The sequence below is a fragment of the Macrotis lagotis genome, chromosome 1, assembly GCF_037893015.1.
Source record: "Macrotis lagotis isolate mMagLag1 chromosome 1, bilby.v1.9.chrom.fasta, whole genome shotgun sequence".
NCBI classification, from domain to species: Eukaryota; Metazoa; Chordata; class Mammalia; order Peramelemorphia; family Peramelidae; genus Macrotis; species Macrotis lagotis.
Genome location: NC_133658.1, coordinates 197,520,398 through 197,543,908, shown reverse-complemented (window position 1 = coordinate 197,543,908; position 23,511 = coordinate 197,520,398).

The following is a 23,511-nucleotide window of genomic DNA, read 5'->3' as shown; positions in this document are numbered from 1 at the left end:
TATATGCCACTTGGATGTCAGATTTTTCCTTTGCTTCCTTAAGTATTAGTTCATAAGATTGTATATTTAGAACTAGAAGGGAGCTCAACAGTCATTTAGTCTAGTGTTTTATATTTATAGAAGAAAATGAGGCCCAGAAAGATAAAGTAACTTCCCCCAAATCACTTAGGCAAAAGAAGGATTAGAATTTGAACTCAGGTACTCTGGAATCAAATAAAATACTCTTTTTACTTTGGTTTACCAAACTAATTTTGCAGGGCAGCTGGATTGTTCTGAGGTAGATAACATACAGGGTATAAAGTCAAAATATGGGTTCATATTTGACCTCAGAAACTTATTAGCTATTATATCATTTTGTTTGCTTTAGTTTCCTCATTCCTGCCAAAAAATTGCCAAAACAACCCTAAATGGGTTCATATAAGAGTCAGACATGAATGAAAATGACTCAGCAGCAACAAAACTGTTTTGACATTTAACAATGCTTTTCCCCCCCAGTTTTTGCAAGGCAATGGGGTTAAATGGCTTGCCCAAGGCCACATGGCTAGGTGATTATTAAGTGTGTCAGGCTGGATTTGAACTCAGGTACTCCTGACTCCAAGGCCACTGTGCCATCTAGCCACCCCACAATGCTTCTTTTTAAAAGCTATAGATTTTAGTTTAATTATATTTCATTAAGTTATCTTTTTCAAAGCAAAATGCTTAGTAAACGTCAGAGACAGAAAGATTATGATTTTATATGGATTCAGGTCTTGCCTCTGGCACATAGTGATTGCATTGGTGTGTGTAGTGTGTGTGTGTGCTAAGACTGGTAGAGAAACCATAAAGTGAGATATTATTATTTAAAAAAGAGATGAGGGTCTAGGACAGTGTTTTGGACAAAACACTCAGTTTGTTGATATGTCATGAATGAAGATTGGAGCAATGTAGACTAAGAAGGGGATCTTAGATAGAAATGCAAGAAAGCACAACAAAACAAAAAACAATAAAACAGAGAGTATTAAGACAATATTATCAAAGGCTACTCCTTGGATGCAAAATCTACCACACTTTGGACTCTTTTCTTCCATATATTTATTTGCTATGAATTATATATCTTCTAATTTTAGTATCCCCAAACTTCCCATATAAAGATTCCTTACCTTCAGAAAAGAAGGGTATAGTTAATAAGGGACATTTTAAATAGAAGTTCAGGTAGCATGTAGACAACTAGTTTTCTTCCTTTATAACTTCTGAAGACTCATTATATTCTGAGACCACTACTATGACCCTTTTTTTGAGACAACAAGGAGAGGAAGAAGTAGACTTCTTTACAAGTCCAGTCTTCTTAAAGCCTAGTTATTCTCTTATTAATTTGTCATTCTCATAATTCTAACTGTATGTGTAACCACATAAAGCCATGACAGACCTGATGCAGATAGAAAACTCACCTGGCCATTGATATATATGAAAAGGAGGAAACGTGATCTCCATCCTTTCTCAGTTTTATGTTCTTTGTGTATATTTCTGGAAAGACATTAGTCCAGAATTCCATCTAACAACCCTCATGGGATCCTGAAAGTATGGCATTCTGCAATCATGATTCCCAAAGTAACCACAGGAAAAGACTTTTTAGAATTGACTTTTAGGCATAAGAATATGAAGAAAACACAGAATCTCATAAACTATAATTTATGCAATCTCCCCAATATTTTTCCATTAAATAATCATATTGTTTATTTATACCATAGTTAAGTATATCTGTTGAGTTTAGTCTTTCCAAGAATAAGTATATCTGGGTATTTTGTTTTGCAAGGCAGTGGGGTTAAATGACTTGACCAATGTCACCAGCTAGGTCATTATTATGTATCTGAGGCTGGGTTGAACTCAGGTCCTCCTGACTCCAGGGCCAGTGCTCTATCCCTGTACCTCCTAGCTGCCCAAAGTATATTAATTTTATTTTAATTTAAGTTCACATGGTAGACTCTTGTTTATTTATTTTATATTATTACAATAATTTTGTTATAGGAGTAAACTTAAACCGCCCCCTCCCCCCAAGAAGATGAGAAACCTCAAGAATAGTAAGATAGAAAAAAATGTACTTCAGTCTATGTTCAGATTCCAATGACTCTGTCTCTGGGGTGAGTTGTCTTCTTTATCATAAGTCCACCAGAGAAGTTGCTTCAATAATTTTTCCATAGCTGCTATTACTAACTGTATTTCCCTTCACTCTATTCCTTCCCACTCTCATTTATTCCATTCTCTTTCCTTTCATCCTGTCCCTGTACAAAAGTGTGTTTTATCTGAGTACCCTCTCTCATAATCTTCCCTCTCTTCTATCACCTATTTCCCCCTTCCCTCTCCCCATTTCCTTTTTATCCCATCCCTTTCTTTTCATTTTTCCTCTAGGGTAAGAAAGATTTCTATACCCTATTAAGTGTGTATGTTATTTCCTCTCTGAGCCATTTCTGATAAGAATGAAGGCTCACTCATTCTCCCTTGCCTTCCTCCATTCAACTCCATTGAGAAAGCTTTTTCTTGACACTTATGTGAAATACTTATCTCCTTCTTCCTCTACTTTCTCTTCCTCCCAGTACTTCCATTTATCACCCACTGACTCCATCTTTTTAATATTTTATACCATTATATTTCACTCCTTCCTGTGCCTCATCTTTATATGCTCCTTCTAGCAACTCTTATAAATGAGAAAGTTCATATGAGTTATCAGTATCTTCTTCCTATGCAGAATACAAACAGTTCAATATCATTAAGTTCCTCATGGTTAGTCTTTATCATCCACCCCTTGATGATTCACCAGAGTCCTGTACCTGTAGAGCATACTTTCTATTCATCTCTGATTGTTTCAATAGGAAAATTTGAGAGTCCCCTGTTTCATTGAAAGTGCATATTTTCCCCTGAAAGAGTATGTTCAGTTTTTCTGGGTAGTTGATTCTTGGTTGTGAACCAATATCATTTCCATGCAGAATATCATCTTCCAATCCCAAGAGTCCCTAATGTAAATGCTGCCAGATCCTGTGTAATTCTGATTATAGAGCCATGGTAGTTGAATTGTTTGTTTCTGGCAGCTTTTAGTATTTTTCTCTTTGACTTGGGAGTTTTGGAATTTGATATAATATTTCTGGAACTTTTTCTTTTGGAATCTCTTTTTGGAGGTAGCCATGAATTCCTTCAATTTCTATTTTACCTTCTGCTTCTAGGATAGCAGGGCAATTTTGTTGTATTATCTTTTTTTTCCCTCTTTCTTTCTTCTTATTTTGTACAAATGGTGTTTTTTATACATTACTAAAATATTCTTGTTTAAGAGTAAACATAATGCCCCCTCCCCCCAAAAAATATGAACCTGCATGAGTGATAAAGCAAAGGAGAGAGAAAAAAATTAAAATTAAAATTAAAGCATAATAAGAATAATAAAAATAGTAGGTGTGGCCAGGTGGCACAGTGGACAGAGTACCTGCCCTGTTGCCAGGAGCACCTGAGCCCAAATCCAGCCCCAGACATACAACAATCACCCAGCTGTGCAGCCACAGGCAAGCTACCCAGCCCCATTTGCCCTGAAACCCCCCAAATAATAATAATAATAATAATATAATAATAATAATAATAATAATAATAATAATAATAATAATATAATAATAATAATAATAAGTGCTTCAGTCTGTATTCAACACCTCCAGCAATGTCAAAGCTAGATCACATTCTTTATAAGTCCATCAGAAAAACTCCTTCCATATTTTTCCACCATTGCATTGCTGATTGCAACTCCCTCCATTAGTACTTCTCCACTACCATATACTATTTTTTCTCTCTCCTTTCACTCTGACTCTGCTATAGGGTAGCTGAGTGGTGAAGCATTCTTCTCCTCAATAATTTTTTGAACTGTTTGATCCATTTGGCCTAAGCTGGTATTTAATATACTATTTTCTTCAGCATTTTTTGGATCTCCTTAACTAAGCTGCTGACTTCATTTTCATGTTTTTCCTGAATCACTCTCATTTCTTTTCCCAATTTTTCTTTTTTCTCCCTCACTTGATTTTCAGTCTTTTTTTGAGCTCTGTTATAGTCTGTATGCAATTTCTGTTTTTCTTGGAGTCTTTAGATGGAGGAGCTTGGAATTCCTCATCTTCAGATTGAGAATTTTGATCCTTCTTGTCATCATAGGCAAAGTATTTCTCAATTGTGTTCCTCTTTTTTCTCTGCTTACTCATTTCCCCAGCCTGTGCCTGGTTTGGGGGTGCTTCTTGAGCTTTTGAGTATTATTGGAACACCCCCCCACCACAAGGATCTCTGTGTGTGAGGCTCTGTCCTCCCTCCTGGTCTGTGAATGACCACAAACATTCCCCTCTGCCATGGGGCTGAGGTGGTGGGGGGCCCTGTTGTTCTATGGGGAGCTTAGACAGTGATCAGGATATGAATATAGTCAGAGCCCTAGAGTTCTGTTCCTGGGACAGAGGATGGACCTCATCAGTCTCTCCACTCCCCTCCCTAGTCACAGCACTCACACCCTGGGGGCTTCTGCTTACTCCCTTCTCCTGCTTCCAGTTCCTGGATCTGGGCTGCCACTGCCATGCTGCTCACTGAGTGACCTGAGGGTCCCCCCACTGATCTCCCAAACTGTGCCTGGTGCTCCCCGAGTGTAGGTCAGATAACTGCCCCTGCTGCTGTGAGCCTCCCAGCACCCTGGGGTTGCCTCTGGGGAGCTGAAGTTCCTTTGCTCTGGTGAGCTACCCCTCCAACCCTGTGGAGCAGAGCCTTTCCGCTCTTTTTCAGGTTACCTTGGGTTGGAGAACTGCCTCACTTATCCCTCTGTGGATTCTGTCTCTGGAAAATTTAGTTAGAGTCCTTAGTTTATAAGTTTTGAGAGAGAGCACCTAAGAGGCACTCCTCTCCTGTTGCCATTTTTGGCTCCGCCCCCCCCCCCCCCCCCCCCCAGGATTATTTCTTGAAAAAAAGAAGTCTAGGCTTTTTTCCTGGTCATGACTTCAGGTAGCCTAATTATTTTTAAATTATTTCCCCTGGATTTGTTTTTGTGGTTGGTTATTTTTCCAATGAGATATTTCACATTTTCTTCTAATTTTTGCCTTTTTTTGGAAGACTTTTATTTCTTTCTGATTTCTTGCAAAGTCATCAGCTTCCTTTAGCTCCATTCTGCATTTGAAGGAGTTATTATCTTCAGAGAGCTTTTTTATCTCCTTTTCCAGCTGGCCAATTCTGCTTTTTAAGGCATTCTTACCCTCATTTTCCTTTTGTTTTGCTTTTTCCATTTGGCCTAAACTGATTTTTTAACATATTATTTTCTTCATATTTTTGTATTTCTTTCACCAAGATGCTGATTTGCTTTTCATGATTTTTCTGCATTGCTTTCATTTCTCCTCCCAATTTTTCCTCCACTTCCCTTAATTGATTTAATGAACTTTTTTTGAGCTCATCCATAGTCTGAGGCCATTTTCTATTTCCATTGGAGGCTTTGGATATGGAAGCTTCTATTTTCTGAGTATGTGTTTTGATCTTCTATGTCCCAAAGTAATTTTCTATGGTCAGATTTTTTTTCTGTTGTTTGTGCATTCCCTTAGCCCAAGACTAATTTACAACAGTTCCAAGGCACTGGGTTATTTTTTGGGGGACACCCCACTGGTACCTTTATTCCTCCAAGTTCTTATGATTTCTTGCTTAGGCTTTGATATGTAGATGACCACATGCACTTCCCTCTGCCCTGGAGTTGTGAGGAGATTCTGTGCTATCTTAGTATGGAAGGCCAAGCTGCAACCTGGATCTGAGTGTGGTCAATTAGCAGTGTCCTGCCCAAGGGAGAGCAGAGAGATTTCTGCAGTCTCCCCTGACCCCCTTACTATTTGTGGGCTGTGCCCTGGAGGTGCAGGTTGGTTTCCCTGATTCCCACCATAGATTTCGGCTGCAGTGCTGCTCTGAGGTTGGTACTCCTCACTCCACACTCATTCTGGTGCAGCAGAGTTCTTTCATCACCCCTTCAAACTGTTACCAGTGATCCCTGTGATGAGCTGGGTTGTTCTGCACACCAGCCAGAGATTTTTAAAAACCCCTGGTCCCAGAGAAACACACCTTTCATGTGGAACTTCTAAGTTATCTTAAACTGGGAAAATGTATCATTCAGTTTTTCTGTGGGTTCTGCCCCTCTAAATTTTGACTAGAGCATAATTTGATGGCTTTGGTGGGGCTGGGGAAGGAGTTTCTGGGAATGCTGCCTTCACACAGTCATCTTGGTTCTGCCCCTCAAATATATTTATTTTAATCAAAATACTTTATTCGTTCCTTAAGGAGTTCAGTTTCCATCTTTTAAATTATGCTTATCAATTTTTCTATGAATTCCCTTTTCACTGACATTTTATACTATGGAGCTCAAAAGTGGGAAACAGTCTCTGAGGACTCGGGCAGCAATTTTGTATACCAAAAAGAGTACTAAGTTCAAAGCAGTAGGATTGGACACAATAACAACTCTGACAGTTACTATTCCTTGCTGAATGATCATGGGACTTGATATTTTTCCCAGTTATGGCTTCCTTATCTATAAAATGGGGAAAATGATATCTGTAGCATATAGATCACAATAAGTCTTGTCAGACTCAAATGAGATAACTAATATATATATATATATATATATATATATATATATAAAACCTTCATTAGAAACTTTAACATACTTTAGCAGTTTAACAGCAATAATAATAATAATAATAATAATAATTTCATATCCTATATATTATGCTAGATATGCTTATATATGTATGAGATTTTTGTATTCATGTGTATGTATAAGTTGTGAGAAATGGGTATATAGCTGTGATTTCATTGATATTGGCATTTTCTAAGTAAAGAAACTTCGTCTGTCAGTAAAGGTGGGTACCTTCTCTGCAAACTGAAGTCTTAAAGATTTGAGTAGAATACTGAGAGTTTAAGGAATGTTTAAGGGTCAGGCATCGAACATGTGCCTCGAAGATGACTTGATCATAGGCCTTCCTGTCTCCAAGGTTAGCTCTCTACCCACTACAATAAATTATTTCTCAACCATTTGTTCTTTATCAATGCCTAGTCACTTAAAATTGTTCCAAGCTAGAGGACCTAGGTTTTCTTCCCACCTCTCTTACTGTGTGACCATAGATAAGCCATTTAACTTCTGTACCTCAGATCCTTTATTTATAAAATGAGAAGTTAGACTCAATGGAATCTAAATTCGCTTCTGGCTCTGAATCTTTGACTCTTGATTGTATTATTACTTCATGCTAACATTTACAAAGTACATCAAAAATTGAAGTTGTCACACACAAAAAACCAGTAAGGTGGTTGTGATACATTTTTATCCTCACTTTCCAGATAAGGAAGCACAGACTCATAAGAATAAAGTAGCTTGCTCATACTTAAATAGTTTAAAAACATCATAAATGATCAAATTGATTGCAAGACTGTAGGTTTCTATACCTTTCATGCCTATAAAGTTGATATAGTATTATAAGAAAAGGGTCACCATTCAGTCCTTGTATTCTTTGCCTCACACACAGATATCAGGATATAGTATCTAAAATGGCTTTGTCTAATGTAATAGTTTTGAGACTTCTATCACATACAACATTGACTTTGTAGGAATATTCTATTAACTTTAATACTAATGAATAAATGTCATTATTCTTTGATAATTCCTTTGTGTCTTTAATGCAAGCCCCCAGACAATTAGCAGTGTTCCCTCTTTGAGGGGATGAGGAGTGGGGAATGAACAATATACTTGAATCAGCAGTGTTTTCTCAATACTTTGAGAACAACAAAAACTGTAAATCAGTAAAACACTTTGACCTGGATGGATTTCTTGTACAGAATACTAATCACTGGATTTATTTTGGTGTCTGGCACTGATTCAAATTGACCCATTTATATCCTTGATGTGGATAGCTCTACATGCACTTGACTCTCTTAACCTTAACATTGATCTACCAACCTTCTCTCTCTTTGGAAGGACCTTCAGCTGGCTGTGAAACAATTGTTTTTTCTCCTCTTAATAACTTTGGTATTTGACCCATATCTCTTCTTAGGTCCACAGTGAATATGCAGGATGCATCCTGCTATTAACCCTTATAATTTTCCTTCCCCCATCCTGGTCCTGAGTATGAACCATTATTTTATGATGTATCAAATTCTGATGATGAACTTATAATGTTCCAGTGAAACTTGTTAAATCATTTTTCAATCATCTCTAATTCTTTGTGATCTCATTTGGGGTTTCCTTGATGGAGATACTTAAATTGAGAAAACTAAGGCAAACAGGATTACCCAACTTGCCCAAGGTAACAAATTTAGTAAATATCTTTGCCATATTTGCACTTATGAAGAAAAGTCATTCTGCCTCTTGGCCTAGCACTATATCCACTGTACCACTGAAATTTCCATTATATACCAATTCCATCAGAATTCACTATTTTGGATCCCCATTATTTAGGGATATAGCCTTTCCCTAACAATTCATTTCATCACCTCCTGTTGTTTTTTAATCCTTTTCATCCTAAAAGACTTGAAAACAGTTCTATCCTATTAGTACTTCTCTATATTGACTCATTACACACTATTGAAATTCATCTAACAAAAAGCTGTGTCTATTCACTTCACACATTTCCCTTCTTTTCTACCAATCAGTATCATTTATTGAGCGCCTTCTTTGTACTGATGCCTAAACTAAGCCAAGAGAGCATAGTCACCTCTTTGCTGGGAATGCTTACCATCTTTTGAGTAAGAAGTAAACAGGTAGGAGAAAATATGCTTATTAATTTTTTTCTGAAGAAGCTCATGACCTGTTTTTTTGTATTTTTTAATTTAATTTAATTTTTAATTCATGGAATGAATTTTATAAGGGTACTTGTTTCCTTTTGGGGATAAGGGTTACATGTATTATTACCTGGCCAAATTTTATATGTTTTAAATATTGTAGTTTTTAAAACAATATATAACTCAAAAATCCCTACTCTGGAATTTATATAATTTGAAGAAATTAAAACTTGAAGATTATTAAGAATTAATTAATCAATTAGGTCACAAGCATCTATATGTCATAAGCACATTACTGTCACTGACCAGACAGTGAGAATATAAAGACAAAAGCAAAACCATCACTTCCCTCAAAGAATGTATATTTTAATGTATGTATGTGTGTGTATGTATGTATGTATATATGTAAGCTAACAGAGAATTCAGATAGGTAGATAAAAGAAAAAGAGATAGATAATCCCCATGATAGCAGTGGGGATATAAATACAAATAAGCAAGACAATCCCTACCTTCAAAGAACTTACAATCTAATAGAGAGAGGAGAGATAACTAAAAATGGGGATCTGGAAAGAGAAATAGGGTTATACATAAGGTATCATTTTGTGGAGATATCCAGGCAGTGGCAAAAGACATAGTCCTAGGAAGGCTAAATGGAAAACTGACCCAACAAATCCGTAAGACTCATGGGCCAAGTTGAAGGTTAAGTTTTATGAAGATAATAGCCAAGGTCATAAGTGTTTGGTGCTGAAATAGTATATTCCAAAACCATAGTAAATAGATACAAAGTACCTTTTGTGTGGAAGGCAGTACTAGCAGCTAGACTGGGAGATCATGAAGAGCTTTTTCTAGAAGATGACACTCATGCTAAATCTTGAAGGAACCAGGATGAAACAAGTATGGACAAAAATCTATACCACTCCCAGGAGTAACTAAGTCAAAATGTTAGGGAAAAAAGTACTTGTCCTCCAGAGACCACTCCTCTTCTGGGAAAAGGCATAAAACAAATGTGAAAATAATTACACTTAATAATTTTAGGAGGGAGCAGGCATTCAAGTAAAGTTTCATCTATATATCTATATATCTATATATCTAAGTTGACAAACTAAGAGAGAGACTGCATTTCAGGTTTATGGGGAAGTCTATTTTAATGCATGAAAACAGAAGAGAGAATAATGAGTACAGGCAACAGATGACATTATGTATGACTGTAAAACAGAAAGTTTGAAGGAGGCTAATGTGAAATAATTCCAGAAAGTTGGTCAAGAGTTCCATTGTGAAGGACTTTAGAACTGAAGTTAAGGAGTCTGTATTTTATCCTTGAGGTGGGGAAATTGCACCCCAAAGTACATATAAGACTGTGAAAACATTTGATCTGTTGTTGCCTAGGCAACTGCAAGTGGGACTCAAAATCCAATAAATGGAGTAGTTGAATTTTTTAGGGGTGAATTAATTAAATGTTTGACCCCATATAGTAAACTAATTTTTTAAATTTTTGTCCTTGGCAACAAAAGTTCCCCATCTCTGTCATAGGAATCAGAGATGCAATCAGAGAAGTTATATGATCTGAACTGGCATTTTAGACAGTTTATTTTTTTACCTCTATGGAAAAAGAATTGGAGAAGGAAAAAAGAAGAGAATAAATCTGAATATTTTGTATTTTTTTAGATGATAGGAGACAAAATCTACATCCAAGGGGGTGACCATGTGAGGAAGGAGAAAGGGATGGATGCTGGGTTATCCTGTGCTTTTAGAATATAGAACTAAGCTACTGGATAGATATAGTAGAAGGGAAAAGGAATTATTGAAAGTCATTTTAAGACAGGGTTATAGACTTATTGCAAGAACTGTGATGCTCACAAGAGATAAAAATGTTTGAAAATAGGGTAGATATAAAGGGGAAGACCATAAAATTAAATTTTGGACATTGTGAGTTTGAGATGTCTATGGGATATCCAGCTAGAGGCATCCAACATGAAACTCATAATTGTATTGTAGTTGAGGACACAGTAAACCCGCATAAATAAATTTGGAGAAGAAAAGAAAAGTGTCTTTATGCTTAGAAAGAAGAGAGAAATCATAGGGAAGGACAATTGCTTCAAGGAGATCAAAAAAGGTGAAGTCAGAAATTTATATCTAACAATGAAAATGATCTATTTCTTAAGTTAGATTTTTTCTCTGTACATTAATTATCATAAATGATTTTCTCATTTTTGGACAAATTCTTGAAATTTTCAGATTGAATGATTAACAATATAACTATCTTTTAAATTGGAAGTGAGTGCTAATTTCAAAAAACTTACTATATAATGGAGGAAGACAAAACAAATACATAAAAATAACTGAGTAAGTTTAAGATGGTCATTGATTTTTAATTATAACTATAGCAAATAGTATCACAAAGCAATCCAATCTTTTTCTTTACTTGTTCAACTTAAAAATTGGCTGAATTTTTTTACACCTTTGGTTGAAATAATACTCTGAATCTTCAACCTGGTGTTCCAAGTTTCATCCTGAGCAGATTATTAGAACTGATTTATAATATCCCAAAGGTGTCCTGAAAAAAAATTCAGTATCCTATTTTTTTCTATTCTGAATTAATTTGTATGTGATTTCTATGGTTAAAATTTTCAGCTAGGGATATTGCGTATGTATTGTTCAGAGCTTTGATACCTTTTCTACAATGCATATTTCATGAATGTAGTCTCCAAACCCCAAACCCATCTGGAAAAAAAAACCAAGAAAAAAACAAAAAGTATCTGAGATTCTATGTTATGGTTTTCAAGTAAGAAGGAACTGGACCAAAACAACAGACCATAACTTGAAGAAAAAAGAAAGTACATGTAAGAGGGAGGGAGAGGGGGATGAAGAGGGAGAGGGAGATGGGGGAGAGAGAGAGAGAGAGATAAAGAGAAAGAGAGTTAAAGAGAGAGATAGTGGAGACAGAGAGAGCAGAGACAGAGAGAGAGAGAGAGAGAGAGAGAGATAAAGAGAGAGGAGAGGCAGACAGAGACAGAAACAGGCAGACAGAAAAGAGAAACAGAGACAGAGAGACAGGGAGACAGAAAGAGAGATAGAGAGGGATAGACAGTGACAGAAACAGAGGCAGAGAAAGGGAAAGCATGAAGGCAGGAAAGCAGGAAAGCAAAAGCAGGAAGGCAGGAAAGCAGGAAGGAAGGAAGGAAGGAAGGAAGGAAGGAAGGAAGGAAGGAAGGAAGGGAGGGAGGGAGGAAAGAAGGAAGACTTAAGCACTGTTGAACGCTGACATTCTGATAAGGAAGAAAAGTTATTAACATCTTCACTTTTTCTTCCTATGTCATTTTTGATATGATCATCTTGATAAAATTTAAATAGATTTATAATTTTAAAAAATTCTATTGTTCTTTCAGTGGAATAGAAAAAAAACTTTTTATATTTTTATGGATCAGGGGACCTCAAGTCATACTGAGTTTAAATGGTCCATCATAACCTAATTCCTATTACTGAGAAAGAGAATTCATGCAATGATGCTTATACATTTCTTAACAAAGTTAGAATAAAATTTCTTTGAGCATACAAACTATTTTTTATTGAGAGCTAAATGAAATGATGGGTGGAATATTGTACTTAAACCAGAGACATTCAAACCAAGATAGTATATAGCTGTGTGACCCAGGCAAGTCATGTAGTTTCTGGCTTCTTCAGGTCCTTCATGTTTAAAAAAAAAATAAAGGAATAATAGTGACACCTCCCAGGGTTTTTCTGAGAAAAAATGAGAAAATATTTTTAAGGTACCATATAAATTGTTTTCTATGGTTTTATATAGGAACAGCTATATTATTTTTATCTTTATATCTCTATCACATTGATTTGTCTAAAAGATGCACTTTAAAATGTTTTTTTTTTAATTGACTTGAAGTTGAGACTCTAAAGACTGAGAAGAGAAAAACTTCAATGGTTTTTGTTTTGGAATACTTATGGGATAAAATGTAGAATCGTCAACTTTGTTGTAAACTGTAAGAAAATTCCTATAATTCCTACAAATCCCACTCTCTATTGGCTCTGCTATTGATTTTAACTCTGTACGTAATCACGTCCAAAATAGAAAATGAAATTTTTAATCCTAACTTTCCCAGTTAAAAATTATAAGAAGTCATTTCATTTGATCAAAACCATTTGCCTTTTGAACATCAGTTTCCCCAAATGAGAAACAAGAAGATAACCTAGAAGTATTCTAATTTAAATTATAAATTAAGAATAAAATTGTGAATATAAGAGGTTTTCCTTCTGGATTTTATCAAAATGCCTAAAGTTTGTGTTAGTGAAACACAGAATTTTTATCTTTTAGTGAAACACAGGAATTTTAATTTTTAGTTTAATACTTATTCATTTTTACCATTCAAACTAAAAAATGATGTCAAATTTGCTATTTCCTGAAGCCCACTCAATGAGAATGAAAGTAAAAGGATAACAGTTAAATATATGAAATTGTGCAAAATATCCTTCCATATTAGCCATATTGCTAAAAAAAATCAAGAAAATTAATGAAAGTGAACAACATAATTCAATTTGCACTCGGATTTACCTTTTCTCTCTGGAAGTATTACTACTGTGTGTTTTGTATATAATAAATACCACTAATCTATCATTTCATTTCTTAGCATTTTTCATCATGAGTCCTTTGAAATTGTCTTGAATTCTGTATTGCTCAGAGTGATTAAGCATTTTACAATTGATTATTGCTACAACAGTGCAGCTATTGTGCAAGATGCTCTCCTGGTTCTACTCATTTCTTTTTGCATCAGTTCATAAAAGCCTTCCCAGTTATTTCTGAAACTTCACCATTTCTTATAGAGCAATAATAATAATACATCACAATGAAAAACCACAGCTTGTTCATGCATTTCCCCAATTAATGGACGTCCTCTTAATTTCTAATTCTTCACCACCTCTTATGAATGTTTTTGTACATATGAGTCCTTTTCTTTATTTCACCTTTTTCTGTTATCACTTTGGAATATGGACTTAATGGTGATATACCTAGATCAAAGAAAAGGTACAATTCATTAGCCCTTTGGATGTAGTCCCAATTTGTTTTACAGAATGTTTGAATCAGTTCACATCTCCACACAGTGCATTAGTGTTTGAAGTTTTCTATATGCTCTATGGCATCTGTCATTTTCCTTTTTTATTATGTTGACTGATATAGGTGTTAGGTAGTTCTTCAGAGTAGCTTAAATTTTCATTTTTCTAATAGTAGTTTATACAATTTTTATATGTTTATAAATAACTGATTCCTTCTGAAATCTTAATTAATATTTCTTAACTATTTTTATAAATTTCATTCAGTTCTCAATATATTTGAGAATTGAAGCCTTATCAGAGAAACTTATAATACATTTTTGTTTCCTATTTTTGTTTCTAATTTTAGTTGAAATGACAGCAAATATGATTTAATTTCACATAATCAAAATTATCCATTTCAGATTTCATATTTTTTCAGAAACTTTCCCTTTATCAAAAGATTTGATTGGCAAATTGTCCATGCTCCACTCATTTGTTTATAATATTACCCTGTGTGTCAAAATCATGTACCTAGCTCAAACTTATTTCAATTTACAATAAGAGAAATTAGACCAGAGCAGCAGAGCCAAGATGCCAGCAGGAGAACAGTCTCTCTTAGGTACTCTCTCCAAAATATTTCAAAAATCTTAAAATTATGACTCTAATTAAATTTTTGAGAGGCAAAATCCACAGAAAGTTCCAGTGATCCAATTTTCTAGCCCAAGGTAACCTGGAAAATAGTGGGAAAGCTCTGTTCCATGGGTTTGGAGGGGCAGCAGCACACCAGAAAGAAGGAGCTTCAACCCTCCTTGAACAACCTCAGGGTACCTGGGTCCCTGGGAGCACTGGCATTTGGCAGCAGAAGCAGTTTCCTGACTGATCATCCCAAGGAGCACCAAGCACAACTTGGAAGATCAGCAGGGACACCTCTATCAGCATGAAGCCCAGACCAGCGTGGCCCTCGGCAGAGCCCAGATCCCAGGAAACAGATGCAGGCCTGTGGAGCCACCCAGCAAGAGCCACCTGACAGCTGCTCCCTGATTGATCAACCCATAGAAGATAGGGGAGTGGAAGGAGACTGCCAAGGTCTGTCCTATGACCTTGGGACAGGACTCTGGGTCTTTGACCACATTCAGACCCTGGTCACAAGCGGGGGCTCCAGAGAAATGAGCTTGTGGCCATTCAACATACCAAGAGATCAGGCAAAGTCTGACATATTGAGGTCCAAGTGGGGGTGTCTCAATTATACTCAAAAGCTCAGAAAGTAGTCCAAAACAAGGTACAGGCTGGGGAAATGAGCAAACACACAAAATAATGAATCTGATCACAGAAAATTACTTTGGTCCCATGAAAGACCAAATTGCACAGTCTGAAGAAAAGAAACTCCAAGCTTCTGCATATAAAGACTCCAAGAAATGTAGAAATTGGGCTCACCCAACAGCAGAGTTCAAAAAAGATTTTGAAAATCAAGCAAGGGAGGTAGAAGGAAAAATTGGGAAAAGAAATGAGAGAGATTCAGGAAAAACATGAAAACAAAGTCAGCAGTTTATTCAAGGAGATCCAAAAAAAATGCTGAAGAAAATAACATTAAAAACCAGTTTAGGTCAAATGGATAAAACAGTTCAAAAAGTTATTGAGGAGAAGGATGCTTTAAAAGGCAGAATTTGCCTTATGGAAAAAGAGATAAAAAGCTCTCTGAAGAAAACAAAACTTTCAGCTGTAGAATGGAGCTAAAGGAACTGATGACTTTATGAGAAATCAAGACTAGAAGAAAATGTGAAATATCTCATTGAAAAAACAACTGATCTGAAAAATAGATCCAGGAAAGATAAATTAAAAATTATTGGGATGAAAGGCAAGATCAGGAAAAGAGCTATGACCTCATTTTAAACAATTTCTACAGGAAAATTCCACTGTTATCCTAAGAGCAGAAGGTAAAATAGAAATTGAGAGAATCCACTGATGTCCTCTGGAAGGACATCCAACAAAAGAACACTCAGGAATATTATAGCCAACTTCCAGAACTCCCAAGTCACCAAGTCAAAGAGAAAATATTACAAGCAGCCAGAAGGAAAAAATTTAAATATTTTGAAGCTACAATCAGGATTACTTAGTTAAGTCCTGACTTGACAGCATCTAAATTAAGGGCTTGTAGGACTTGGAATATAATATTCTGGAAGTCAAAAGAGCTTGGAGTGAAACTGAGAATCTACTACCTAGCAAAACTGAACATCTTTCAAGGGGAAAAGATAGACTTTCAATGAAACAGGGGTATTTCAAATGTTCCTGTTGAAATGACCAGAGATGAAAAGAAAGTTTGATCTTAAATAACAGGACTCAGGTGTGGCATAGAGAGTGGATGAGAAGGGTAAATTATGAGGGACTTGATGATGAAATGCATGTATTCCTGCATGAAAGGATAATAATTATAATACTCACATGAACCTTCTTATTTAATAGAGTATATATATATATATAGCTTTTATAGATGAGGCTATGAGAGAGTTGAATTTGAAGATATAATATAATATAATGTAAAAATGGATTCAATGGGTGAACAGGATACGTACTGGGAGAAAGATAAAGGAGAGGTAGAATAGGCTAAGATGTATCCTGTAAAAGATTTTTTTATGTAGCTTTCACAATGGTGTGGATAGTGGGAAAGCAAGGGGAAATGAGGGAGCCTTCATTCTCACTGGAAATGGTTCAGAGAGGAAACAGCACACATACTCATTAGGATATAGACATCTAGAAGAAAAAAGAGAGAAGGTGGACAGGGAGAGGGGAGAAGGGGTGTGGGTGATAGATCACAGGAGAGGACAGTCATATATAACACATTTTCTTTTTTACTTTTTGCAAGGTAGTGGGATTGGGTGGCCTGTCTGGGGCCATGGAGCTGGGTAGTTTCTGGGTCTCTAGGGCGGATGTAGGTTTGGGGCCTCTTGGGTCCGAGGCTGGTGTTCTGTTTGCCATGCTACTTGGCTGCCCCACAGCACAATTTTGAAGAGAGATGGTGTGAAAGGAGAGAGAAATATAATAGATGGTAGTGGGGAGCAATGAATGGAGGGAATTACAGTCAGCAACAGCAACTGTGGAAAAATATGGAAATAACTTCTATGCATGGACTCCTGATCCACCTAAGACAGAGTTGATGGCATCAGAGCACAGACTGAAACCCATTTTTTCTCTTTCTTTCACTTTATTTCTCATGAGGTTTTCTATTTTTGTTGGGGAGAGGGCATTATGTTTACTTTTAAGCAAGAATATTTTAGTAATGTCTAAATAAATTAAAGAAAATTACAAAAAGAGAAATTGTCCAGTTTTAGCCAAAATGCTTTCCAGTTTTCCCAGAAACTTTTGTCAGTGAGATCTTGACTCCCAAAGTTTGGGACTTTAGTTTATCAGACACTAGATTATTATGGTCATTTGCTACTATATGTTTTTTATCTAATCTATTCCACTGATTTATCCACCTCCCCATTTCTTAGTAAGATCATTTTGATAATTACCAGTTTATAATGTAGTTTGAAATCTGGTACTTCAAAGTTGCCTTTCTTCACATTACCTTTCATTTATTCCTTTGAATCTATAAAATACTTCTTTGGTAATTTGATTGGTATGGAACTGAATAAATATGGTAACAGGGAGAATTGTCATTTTTACTACACTGCTCTCCCTTTTATCACTACTTGCTTTGTTTTATCCCCTTCCTTTCCTACAATCTTATTGTGTAAATTTATTTCTCTTCCTGACTGAGTGTATAGATATGTTCTTCCCCTCTTTTAACCAAATCTTGTGAGTGAAGTTCGAGCATTGCCAGTCCTGTATTTTCCACTCCTCTTTTATGTGAGATATTGTTTTACAGTCTTTCTTTCCATTCTCCCTTCTCCCAGTAATCCCCCTTTTTCACTCCATATTTTTAAATCATCCCAACATAATCACCTCGAATCTGTGCCCTCTAATTTCACTAATGATGATAATGTTGTTAAGTTACATGTGTCATTTTCCAATGTAGAGATGTAACTTTACTAATAACCTTTTGATTTCTTTTCTATGTTTACCTTTCTGTTTATTCCCTTGAGTCTTTAATTTGATTGTCAAATTATTCAACTCTTTTTTTTCCAACAGTTTTGTTTGAAAATATTTCACACACACACACCCATTTTTATTTTCTCGAGAATTTCTTTCACTGATTTGATTCTCCCTGGCTTCGGTTTCATGAACCTATATGAACCATGGGAAGAATTTAGGAGAATGTATCCCTAGTATTGAAATAAATTAATTCTTTGAATTCACTTATAAATCCATGTAGCTTTTATTCTCTTTAAATTCCTATATAGACTCTTCTTTGTCAGCAGTCAGAACTCTTGATGCCTATCCATGATCAGGGCAGTGACTTCTAACTTTGATCAGTGTTACCTATTCTAAGTGTCTTCTAGTATTTGCCTGCTTAGGACAATAATAAAGCCATACTGCTCCTTACTGTTCACCATGATTCCTTTATCCCATCACCCTCATATAAAATAAGTCCCCCTAATGCCCCTGTGATTTCCCAATCTCACATTATTTTTTATTATTTTTTTTCTTTTCAGAACATTTGTGTACCTGCTAGTCTGGTCTGTTTACGTGAATTTATGTTGATGAGAATCACATTTGAAACTTCTGGTTATTTTTTCAGTCCTTTTCTGAATATAGGAGTTTATTAAATTTATTTTATTTTATTTTTCTTAGGTTATTGCTTGAAATGATACTCTTTTGAGATCATTACTGGAATAATGAGCAAATAAGTTGGACTCCTCTTCAACTTTTATGCACTAATCCTTGAAGCCAAAAATGATCAATTTGCATTGAAAAGTTAGGGAAATGTATTACTTATTGGGCAGAGAAAGCATATACCTGTTTAGTTACTTCATTGTAATATTTGGAAATCTTAGATTTAAGTAGGGGAAAACTAAGTAAGTTAAGTAAGGGGGAACTAAGTAGATTCCTAATGTTTTAGATGTTTTTGCCATGGGGAGAGAATGAAAACATCACCCTTGGAACTAGTGTTATATGTTTGACAGAGCTTTTCTGCAATGGAATATTGACACTGGGAAAAGATTGACTATAATAGATGGCAAGAACTTTTTAAGAGAATAAAAGTAAGAGTCAATATGAATACATGCCTTTGTTCTAATGTCAATATTAGCCTGTCTCTGGTCTCTCCTTCCTTTACAGATTCTACCTCAAATGACATTTTTTTCTCTTTCTCTATGTAATCACTTTTGGGGGATACTCTAATTGGATTAGTATTTTTTGTTATTAATTGACATTCTGTGATTCAAAATAAAATTTATTTGTTGATCTTTCTTCAGGAAATCATTTGAATCAAGTGAGGGGGAAGATTAGGGAGAATACATTTTTATATTATATTCTCCCTTTCTGCCAGGCTCTGTGCTATGTCTTATATAAATATTACCTCATTTGATCAAATATAAGCTGATCAAATATATTGATCAGTCTAATCCAGAGAAAGTTGTAAGGGAAGGGGTCAATAATATCACCCCACCACCCAAATTCATAAATGATCAGTTGGAAGGAAACAAGGAGGGTCTGAACGAACACAAATGTGTCTCCTTATGAAAAGGATGTCAAAATGGACAGATATTCATTCATTTGATCCTGAATAAAATTATACATTGAATGGTCTAGAAACTAATTAGCACATCATAGGCATCTCTTCTTGTAGGTAAGAAGTCAAAGACTAGATAGATAGCTTATAAATTGACTTTAAATCAACAAAAAGTCAAAATGGCTGTCCAGAATATATTTATCAATGCAAGGGAATAGCAGTACATTTCTAATACATGTTTAAGGTAATAGCACTTTTGATCTGGCAAACCAATATCTGCAAAAGTGAATTTGGTCACTTGGTCAGACAGAAAACCTCCACAATATAGGTAATTTCAGAAATAAATGTTAGTGTATGATTTCTAGGGTAACTACCATTAATTTTTTTCAAGGCAATATGGTTAAGTGACTTGCCCAAGGTCACACAGCTAGGTAATTATTAAGTGTTTGAGGCTGGATTTGTATTCAGGTTCTCCTGACTTATGCCACATAGCTGCCCCAATAACTACCATATTCTTTAAAAAAGCTTTTATTTGTATGGGCATCTAGAAGGTGGAGTAGAGAGAGTAGCAGAGTTGGAGTGAGTTCTTGGAGTACGGAGACTCATATTCATGAGTTCAAATCTGACCTCAGATACTACATAGCATTGTAACCCTTGACAAAAATTTAACTTGTTTGCCTGAATTCCCTCAATGGTAAACCACTCTAGTAAGTTTGCCAAGGATACTACAAATGGTATCATGAATTTGTAGTATGCTGAACTTTCCAACCTTATAAGGACAAGGAAGTAGCATAAAACAGAAAAAATGTCAATGATGAGTCAAATTTCAAGTATAAACTTTGAAATTTATTTCCTATGTTACTCTGGGCAAATTGTTGAACCCTTCTGTGTCATAGTTTTTTAACAAAAGATTTAATAAAATATTTTAATATAAGATGTAATTTTAAGTTTGAATCAAATAAGTTTTAATTCTTATTTCCACGATTTTGTGTAAAAGATAAAATTCCCAAAGGCTAAGAGATTTGTGCCATCTAAATTCAGTATCCCCTCTGAAAATTTATTCTTATATATTCACATTTTCATTCTGCATTTTAGTAGCCCCTGTCCAACACCAACTATGAATTCATCATTTTTCCCCATTTGACTTTAAACTTTTGTCTTTTTCTTCTTACTCTTCTTGTCTTTCAATTCTGAAAGTAATCACCCCTTTCACACTTCAAGTTCCTCTTTTCCCTTCTTGTTTTAAGAGATAGGATTGTTTTGAAGTAAGAGCACTGTACTGAGACAGAAGAAAATCTGGACTTGGATGACAATCGACAAGTTCTTCACTTTTCTATTACTTGTTTTCCTTGTCTGTAAAAAGAACTTGGGACAAATAATCTCTAAAATATTTTGCATTCTTAAAATCATGTTATTTCTGTTTCTTATGTCATTATTATGAGATATATATATATCATATTAATATATGTTGTACTTTATATTATTATATTTATTGACTTTATTCTTTATTTAAAATATATGTTGAGTGTCTATTTTGTAAAAATTCCTTTATTAGGTGCTAAGGATAATGGAAAGATGGTTCCATTCTGCAAAGTTGAAAGAATACATAAAAATGGTTAAAATAAAAATTACATAGTCATACTATTTATGATATATTGTTCTCAGTATTTTATAAAATCTTTAGTTTTTTCATGTAGTTGCTTATTTGATTTCCAATATAGGTCAGGCCAGCAGACACCTCTTTTCAAGATTAAGAGACTTTTGAGAGATGATATACTGTTTCTTCCTCCATCTAGGTATAGTATGAAAACACAAGTTTCCAGGTTATACAGTTCAGTTCAGCAGTTTTTGATGAGACAAGGTGGAATCCTATAGGCGGTTCATCAATATATCCTTTGTATAGTGCCTAACACTTATTAGACACTTCATGAATGAATGCTGAATGACTGATTAATATCTATATGGGAATTCAGCAATGGAAATATATTATCCTTCAGTAATTCAGGTGCCTCTTTCATAGTTTTAAAACTTATTAGATGAGATAATCTTACAATTTTTCTTTAGACTCTTAACTAATTTTTTTTTTTTTAGGTTTTTGCAAGCCAATGGGGTTAAGTGGCTTGCCTAAGGCCTCACAGCTAGGTAATTTGTAAGTGTCTGAGGCTGGATTTGAACTCAGATACTCTTGACTCCAGGGCCGGTGCTCTATCCACTGCTCCACCCAGCTGCCCCAATTCTTAGCTAATTTTAGAGTTTGGTATCATAAAAAATCATTTCGTAAAATGACTGGGCCATGTAAGGTTTTGGGGATGAACTGAGTGTGGGTTATTTATCTTTAGCTTGTAGTATTTATACCTGAAAGCATTCCTGCTTATTAGTCACAGGAAGAACTGCTTTGAAAACATTTGCAAATCCTGGAGGAAATAGAAAGTATAACCTTTCAATGTCAAAGAGAAAGAGAAGATTTACCTTAAGACATATACAGTCCTGGATCTCCCTGTCCTCACATTCTTGTACTGCATATTGCCTCTTAGGAAATGAAGCCTGTGTCCTATATAAACTCAAGTAGCTGCTAGTCATTCAGTCAATAAACATTTATTATGTACTTGCCATGTGAGAAGCACCGCATTACCCATTGAAGTTTTAAAGAAGGAAAAAAAATAGTTCATGCTTTCAGGGAACGCACAGTTTACATACTGTTCATATTTATATGGGAGAAATAGATTTAAAATATTTACCTAATAAAGTGGACATAATTGACAGAGAAAAAGCACTAGCATTAAGAAGCATCAAGAAACTCTTATAGAGGGTGAGTCTATTTAGATTTGATAGAAATTAGGGAAGTCAGTAGGCAGTGAGGAGGATGGAAAGATTTTAAGGTAGTAGGGAAAGCCAGTAACAATGCCCAAAGTCAAGAGATGAAGTATTCAATGTGTAGGTTTAAAGTGATATCTTAAGGCTGTTTTAATTTACATTTATCTAATCAATAATAATTTAGAGGATTTTTAATGGGACTAAAATTTGTTTTGAGTTTTTTTGAAAACTGTTGATCATTTATCAATTGGGGAATGATTTGTAATGTTATAGATTTGATAAAGTTATTTATATATTTGAGGTATGACCTTTATCTGATAAATTATCTATTGAAATCCCTGCCTCTCCTTTCTCCCCAAATCTGCTTTTCTTCTGAGCATGACTAAATTTGTGTTATTTGTATAAAACCTTTTTGATTTAATATAATCAAGATGATCTAGTTTATACATCATTCTGTTCTCTACTTATTATTCATAAGACATTTTTCTGTCCATAAATCTAGTAAGTGATATGTTCCGTGTTCTACAAAAATAACCAAATTAATTATATATAATATATGAGAAAAGATAGTATTTGCATCCAGAAAAAGAACTGATTAATAGAATATGTATAGAAAGATTTTATATGTATATATATATATATATGCATATATATATGTATATACACACATATATTTGTGTCTAATTGTAGTCAGTTCTGGGGTGGAGAGGGGAGACTAAGAAAAAAGGAAAAATTTACATGATAAATTTAATATAAATGTTTATATATATTTACTTATAAAGATTAGCAAATTTTTTATAGTAGATTCATAGTTTCATCACAATATTATTTCATTATACTGTTATGTAAATTATTGTTTTAATCCATAAATTAAAAATAAAATACATATTTTAAAAAAAATGAAGTGTCTTGTGTGAGAAATAGCTATGAGGCTATGTCACTGGATTGCAGAATACATACTGTGATGGGATTGGGGAGTAAGATATCAGAAGACTGAAAATGCTATAAGTCATAGAAAAGCACTGGAGTATACTGAATAGGGAGATGAAGTAGACAATTCTGCACTTTAGGAAGATTAATTTGACAGTTAAATGGAGAATATATTGGAGATGAGAGAAATCTGAGGTAGGATGACCAATCAAAGGTTATTGCAGTACTCCAAGCATGAAGTAATGAGGACCAGCATAGTATAGTGGTAATGTTGGAGATAAAAAGGGAGTATATAGCAGATGGGAGATGCCCTGGAAAAGTATTTTGACTGTCAAAAA